This window comes from Lissotriton helveticus, chromosome 6 (assembly GCF_964261635.1).
Source record: "Lissotriton helveticus chromosome 6, aLisHel1.1, whole genome shotgun sequence".
NCBI classification, from domain to species: Eukaryota; Metazoa; Chordata; class Amphibia; order Caudata; family Salamandridae; genus Lissotriton; species Lissotriton helveticus.
In genome coordinates this window covers 827,524,914-827,532,281 of record NC_136067.1, presented here as the reverse complement: position 1 = coordinate 827,532,281, position 7,368 = coordinate 827,524,914, and the positions used below count along the sequence as shown (strand labels likewise).

The 7,368-nt window shown below is 48.8% G+C and overlaps 1 non-coding gene across 1 annotated transcript; it reads left to right on the top strand.

Annotated features, from left to right (window-relative positions):
- Nucleotides 1–2,340: 2,340 nt before the first annotated feature.
- On the top strand, nucleotides 2,341–2,413 carry TRNAK-CUU (transfer RNA lysine (anticodon CUU)). Its single transcript has one exon. It is a non-coding gene; the product is annotated as a tRNA-Lys (tRNA).
- Nucleotides 2,414–7,368: the final 4,955 nt, after the last annotated feature.

Below are 7,368 nucleotides of genomic sequence, written 5' to 3'. Positions count from 1 at the left end.
CAAGGGTACTGCTACGCAAAAGTTTCCGGATCCAGTCTGACGCCTGGGGATATTCTAAGGTAAGGAATCTAATACTAACGTGTCTCTTTCAGATATACCTCTACTTGTACTTTGTACGCTTTTGTAACCTGCACACATGTCACTTTTTCCTCCTGTAATGCACCGTTTGTTACCTCTTGTATTTTGGTTGCTCACGATTGTCACTTTTGCCTCATGTATCGTAACGTTTGCTTTTGTAATTTGTTCACTTGTAATGTTCTCATGTATCAGTTCTGTTCCTATTGTGAAGCGCTCTGACACCTTCGGGTAAAGTCCGCGCTATATAAAAACGCATAAATAAATAAATAAATTGTGTCAGTCAGAAATGATACAGGGTGACCATTCGCCTTACTTTCTATGAATGGACCACTCTGGTCTACCTTTAAGACCTAGCCAAGTACACAGTCTTCCTCCCCCTTCAGGTACCGTCATTGTGACTAGTCAGAGTGGTAACCCTCAAATGAGTAAAAAAAAGGGGAACTGTTGGAACAGGTTTTGATTCTGAAAGGACTTCTGATTCAATTATGGAACCTGGCGGGGGGGGCGGAGCTAGCCTTGTAGCGCAATGGCCGCTTGCTAAGCGAGCTCCTCGCACACGTCCGACTATCCTACAGCCAATCCTTCCAACACTGACCAAAAGTGCCTGAAAATGGTGGAGGTAAAGAGGAGACGTGTGTTCGAGCTCATGGAGGAGCTTTGTCCGACTCTGAAAGGTGCTGAAAGACCCCATAACGGTGAGCGAGCAGCCACTGCCCTTTGACCAGAAAACAAAAGTGAAGCCGCGGGCCGCAGCAAGAACGTGCAGAGACTTTCGGCACGCAGTGCGGACCCGGGACGAAGTGAGGCCCGCTGCGACCGTGAATCCGGGACCTGAGTGCGGCAGAAATGCTGGCGGACCTGAGCGCTGGAGCTGCCCTCGCCCGCATTGATTGAGGAGAGCGGCGGAAAATCTGCGGTGGCCCCGTTGTGCGCCGGAGACCCGTAAGTGGTGCTGAGATTGGTTTTGACTCAGGGTGGAGTCCCGGGGCCTAGTCTTTGTCCACACTGTGCACCCTCGTGGGCGGGGAGACGCCGGGAAATACAAGGGGGGCCAATAGGCCCCCACGCAAGCATGGCGGGGCCCGGCCCCTCCCACACCCCGTCCCTTTCGGGGCCGCTTGCCCCGCGCCCTCGCCCCGGAAGTACTTGTGTGCTTCCGGGGCGAGGGGGCGGGGTCGCGGCGGCGAAAGGGTTAAAAGCCTGGGGAGCGCGGGAAGCGGCCTCTTTGTGCCCGCGCTCCCAGGCTCGCTCCTCGCCCCACCGTGGGGCCGTGTAATTTTCTCTTTTTTATCTTCCAGGTCCAGGAGCTGTGGAGAGGGCGGTGTCCAGCGTTTCATACGGAGCAGCACACCGGGAGGCTGTGAAGCGGAGGCGCAGGGACTTGGAATTGGCGGCTTTGCGGATTGTCGTGTGGGGCAGAAGAGAGTAACACCGGGCTTGCTCCGTGCCCCCCAGCGAGGGGCAGAATAATTTGTCTCTTTATTTTCGCGCTACAGGTGGTGCAGGCATCGAGCCAGGACGGGGTCAGGAAGAACGCGGTGGCGCCCGGAGATGCACGGAGGCGGGAGAGGCGTTTTCGATTCCCGGTGGTGCTCGGAGGCGACGAGGGTCATCGGCGCGGGTCCTCGGCTGTCGGGAGGACAACGAGGAGAAAGAAGCACACGGCAGTCGCATAGGTAGGTGGGGGTGCGCTCGAGTCACCAGTATTGTGAGTGGGGTGACTGGAATGGTAGACGGGGCTTCCCCCGTATAAGTAATATGCAGCTCGAATGAAAGAGCTCGGGTGCTCCGTGATGGATGCTGGTCGGGGTGCTTCCAGTAAAGGCCCGTCTTCCCCTCTTAGACTGAAAAAATCAGGGAGGGTGGTCCTGGGAATGTGGCCCCCGCAGACTCCGTCCTCTATAATTTAAGTGGGTGAGAGAATGGCGAATTTCGACAGAGGCTCTTTGGGCACATTAGGAAACTGGCAGAAAGGGATGATTAAAGCATTCCAAAAGTGTGGCACGCCACTTGAGTTGTATGATAGAGTTGATATCACAGAAGCACGGCCCATGAATAACTTTTGATAAGTAATGAAATCTACATATGTTGCTCCTTTTTAGCTGCTTGGGCATAGTTAAATGAGGAAAACTGATTTTGCGTGAAACTCGTTTGTGATAAATGTAAACTGATTTTGCGTGAAACGTATTTAAAACTCGTTTGTTATAAATATAGCGCACCGTACAGTGCTTTTGTCATCTGTAGGCACTGTAAATACGGGGAGCCCGGCTAGCTCAGTCGGTAGAGCATGAGACTCTTAATCTCAGGGTCGTGGGTTCGGGCCCCACGTTGGGCGAAAACGAGTAATTTTTAAAAACCCGGTATTACTTGTCTGATATCTCTCCCATTTAAGGTGGATACATATTTAGTTCCTCCAACGTTTAGGGGGGGGTATAGGAACACTCTGCTCCCTTTTTACTCGATGCAAAATCTTACGTGATGTAACATAGCCTATCTTTGGGACAAACCATGTTTGCCCCATTCCTATTTTTCACGGTGTAGAATGGTAAAAAGTGTTTTATTCCATCATTGTCCGGGTGCAGAACTTTCCATTATATTTCTCATTACACTACAGTGGTTGTAAGGGAATGCAAAGTACTTTTTGCACAATGCATGTGTTTGCTCGCATTTGTCGCTATTAACTCACGTAACTTAACGTCTGCTTTTGTAATCTGTTCTCATGGAATGTTCTCAGCATGTATCATTGCGGTTCTTATCGCAAAGCGCTCTGACGCCTTTGGGTAAAGTCCGCGCTATATGTAAAGGCATAAATATATAAATAAAGATCCGGGGTAGGATCACTTTAGGGCATACAGCTGGCTTAGAAGCAGATAAGTAAGATGGAGGGTATTACCACGTCAATAGGTCTCCCCTGTCCATTGCTCATTTTTGAGGAAGGCTTCGTAGGTAGCAATTTTAAACGCTGCACTGGCTGGCATGACTTAACGAAGATGCACGGAGGCAATCATAACAGGTGGTGAGATTCGTTCGTGGAAAAATAGATTGGATGAAACGGTCTATGCTGCCATCTAGTGCGCCAATAACGTCACCACTGGCACAATACAGCGAGAATAGACTGTCTTTGTAAAGCACATCTTTCATATGCGTGATGTTAGTCCCTGGCATGGGCCTGGGGATATTGACTCCTAAACATTTAGAGATGAGTGGTGCACAGTACGGGTGTTCGGTTTAGGCAAAGGTACATTAAATATTACATAATAGTGTCTCATTTCTCTAATGAACACTAATGTTAAACTTGGCTGACCACAGCACGGTCAGTGCTTGAAACAAAACATGAACTTTCTGCTCAGCAGAGGATTATCCAGTTTCTTGTTTCATAAATTGCTCCTCAGCGAAGTTTCTTTGCATACATTAGTGGGGAAGGATAATCAATATAGACTCGGGCTGGGTGTGTCATGAGATATTCTGTTTAGAATTCTTAAGTAAGAGGGAAGTAGCGAGGCAGCAATTTCACACCCTTGTGTGGTCTGTTGCATCGGTTCTTTCGATTATTTTAGAGAGGCAAGACAAGTTGCTTTTGAAATACAATGGATACCCACCAGTATTATTAAGCGTTCTTTACAACAGGGCTCCTTTCGCAGTAAGCACTGTGGATCTAACTAGCGTCACACAGTAGGGAGCCCTGGTGCATTATACGAGTGTGTGTGCTGCAGCATGCTATACTCCCGTTGTCATATAAATTTAATCTGTACAGTGCCGCCACCCATGGCGGCTAGGACTGCACTCTACCAATCAGCCAGGTATAAACAGGTGAGCATGGGAGAGAGAGCCAGGTGTGAAAGTGAGAGAATATAATCTAATCTAATGGTTTGAGCCAAGGACACCATTTAAATGTTAAGTTCCCCACCTTCCTCATGCGAGTGTATGGAGGTTGGGCAGCTATATGCTATGAGGTTGATCTATGGGTTAGGGACGGTCATCCTTCCTTTCTCATCGGTATGGAGTAGCATTCTGCCGGGGAGTGTTAGTTAGTAGAATTTTACGAGCTACAACAGCAGCAAGTCCATGGTCTTGTTTTCTTGCTCCGTTTACTGGATGGGACTGGCCCAAAGCTCAGGAGGGCTCTTGTATTCATAGTCGAAGGTGGCTCATTCCTAGGGTGGGTGCGTCATGTGGTTATCGCATGAACATCCAACTCTTCTCTTCTGAACCTTATACATTACTGAATGCAACGAATCTCTGGTGATTATGACTTCCAGGGCCTGGCCACTGGGACCGAAAAGGGAGTCCTCAAGTGGATTCTTTAGTGAATCCTGAGTGAGAATCTGGGGTGTTGCCACTCTTGTGGTCGGCATTACTTACATTGGTTTGTAGTGTTCCTCCTTTTCCTGGAGAGGTTTTTGTAGGTGGTTCAGAAGGCCCCTTTTAAACATTGATCAAGCCAGATCAGGGTGCCGAATTATGCGAGCATAGTGCGATAGAGTTGATCGACATTATAGGGGGCGCACTGCACCAGTCTAGGCGACCCTTATTGACGGTAGGTTAAAGACGACCTTATTAGTAAGCTATCCTAGGGGTAGCTGTGGTGAACAGCCGTCAGGCTCAGGCGGCTAGGGAGGAAAAGCAGCTGGTTTTACCAGTCTAAAAATTCTCACGAGTGAGGAAATTAAAGTAGTACCACACCAGGTGGATATAGATATGGATATAGGTATTTATTCTGAACACTTTCCTCGGGTCCCTTTAGGAAGCTACGAGGCAAAGAACCCTGTTTTGTCTACATCACTTACAGTTGATTTATAGTGGTACTACTTTTCATTGAGATGCTCTGTAGATGGTGCTAAATGCGTTAAACATTGATCTAGCCAGATCTAGGAAATGTGTGGCACAGGTTAGCAGGCACAGTGCAATTTAAGCCTGGTTACAGTGGTAGAAAACCTTTGACGCCCCCGGACCGAGGTAATGCTACTTACCGACGGTACCATGGTAAAGTGGCTACGTAAGGGATACATCTATCGGGAATATTGACAACACTAGTGCAGGGTCACCTGGGTGCACTTGAGTGTGTACTTACCAGCATTTGGCACTTAATTCTTCCCCCCCTGTTTTATTGCCTAAGTAAGTCAGCCGTACCAAATGTTAGCCAGGAAATTGCCATTCCATAGTAAGCCTGTTAGTTTCAGGTAATTGTCTCAGAGGCCTTAGAGCACGCAAAGGACTCACTATAGTAGAGTTGATCTAAAGAGGAAGGTCGTGACCATGCCTAAATCCCATCTCTGATATTGCTGGTGCTCTTGTATGGGCAGGAGGGGCAGACAGATGTGCATATGAACAGGGCGGAACTGGGGGAGGCAGAATGGGTTAATGAACGGTAACACATTAAACCCTGATCGGTTGAAACTAATGTTGCATCATGATTTACAATAGGTGGCGGTATACTATGAATTGTGGAAAATCATGTGTGGCAGTTGGAGGGCCACCTGTTACTGCAACTTGTTAAGGGAATGATGCTCAGTCTGGTATCATAAGAATAATATGTATAGTTTATGGTTGCCCCTTAGTTATATTACGCGTTACGGTCGAAGCCAACAGTCCGGCGCGAGGGGTTCGATACTTAGAACACGTATATCTCATCAAGTTGTGATTGGGTGGGTGCTAATACAAACGGACTGTTCCTTTTTTATTGATATCCTAATCATCCATAAGGAGTCATGAGGGCGTTATGGTATGCACTGGGGACTCCATGCTTTGTGTCACTGCACTGCACACTGGGTAGTATTCGTTAATGAAGGCCATTTTACAGGGCACTCTTCGTAACACTAATACAGTCACGCTACAGGGGACACAAACTAAGGTTATGCTCAACACTTAGTCGGAAGTGTTTAGGAGTATGCATCTGACGCTAATTGTATCTCAAACGTAGCAAGTGATGGCAATGTAAGACTAGCACGTGTACAGCAGTTATCGCCAGAAACACTAATGGTTTGTGTCTATCTTTTTCATTTATGTATGACCGGGTCCATGGTGGATATCTGGAGTGCTCCGCATCACAACAGCTGCTACAGGTGGACAGCCCAAGGGATGCTTACGTCAGGTAGAGGATGGCAAACAACAACGCAAGTGTGATGGGCGAGCGATCAAAAGACCCAGGAGGTGCCAACAGAGTTGATTGTTTCGGTGTGTAAGCCCCTAATTGGGCTGGCGGCAGTAATGTAGCAGGATGTTGTTTCACAAAAAATGGCATTATTTGCCTTAACAGGATATTGTATACCTCCAGTAACGGCGCCTGTGCACGCAGGGCCACCAGTGTCAGCATGGTATATGCATAGTCAACAATTGGTAGTGACAACGGTAGAGATGGGACAGTACACAAGGGGGTGCATTCCTGGCCTAGGAAACCCCAGGAATGATAGGCCTCTGCAACGCCTCATTTCCCCTGTTCAGGAAGTAGGGATTTCCATCGTAAAAGTAGTACCATACACTTGACACTTTCCAGAGCGTAGTGGCTAGGTGTGGATGGTTAGCGGACTGTACAGTATGCCAGTGGGAAGGGTAGAATGGTAGTACCAGGATACCCCCGGTCATAGCATCTGCAGGGAGCCTCGAGAGGCGTGCCCCCACACCCTCATTCATTTTTAGGACATGGGGTAACGATGATAGGACCCAGACTGCACCATAGAGGGGGGGGCTCAGTTTTCCCCAGGCGGCACGTAAAAGGGGGGGGACTAGGCGAGTGCAAGGAGTCACTCGGTGAAGAATCACTCGATAAAGAGGATCAACACTTGGTTTGAGAAACTATTTCATACACATTAATCGCAGAATATCCCACAGGGGGTCATCTCAGGACCAAGTAGACTAACAGTCGGCTGATAATGAGGGGTGGACGTTTATTAGAGGCTCTACTCACAGGGTGGGGGGTCCAGTGGACAGAGTCGGGGATGCCCTAGGGATAGGAAACTAAATAGCAGGGGTAGAGGGTTTTTGGACTAGGAAGTTATGACCTTTCAGTGTAGGCGGTTTGGGGGTGGGCCAGATAGTCGGTAAACTACCTGGCCTGTGGCGGTAAGGTCATTAATCGGTGAGCAGCATTTTAAGGTCCTTACGGGGGGGCGGACCCATTCACGAAAGGGGCCGCCCGCGGGAGGGGCCATTGGTCTCTCTCAGAACTTCAGGGACAGGATATAATATCCCGTTTTAAAGGGCGCGGGGGAGGGAGTCTACGCTTTCCTCAGGCTGGTAGCCACCCCTCACAACACTATGACGTCACTAAGGTGCGCGAGTGTCTGGGCCCTC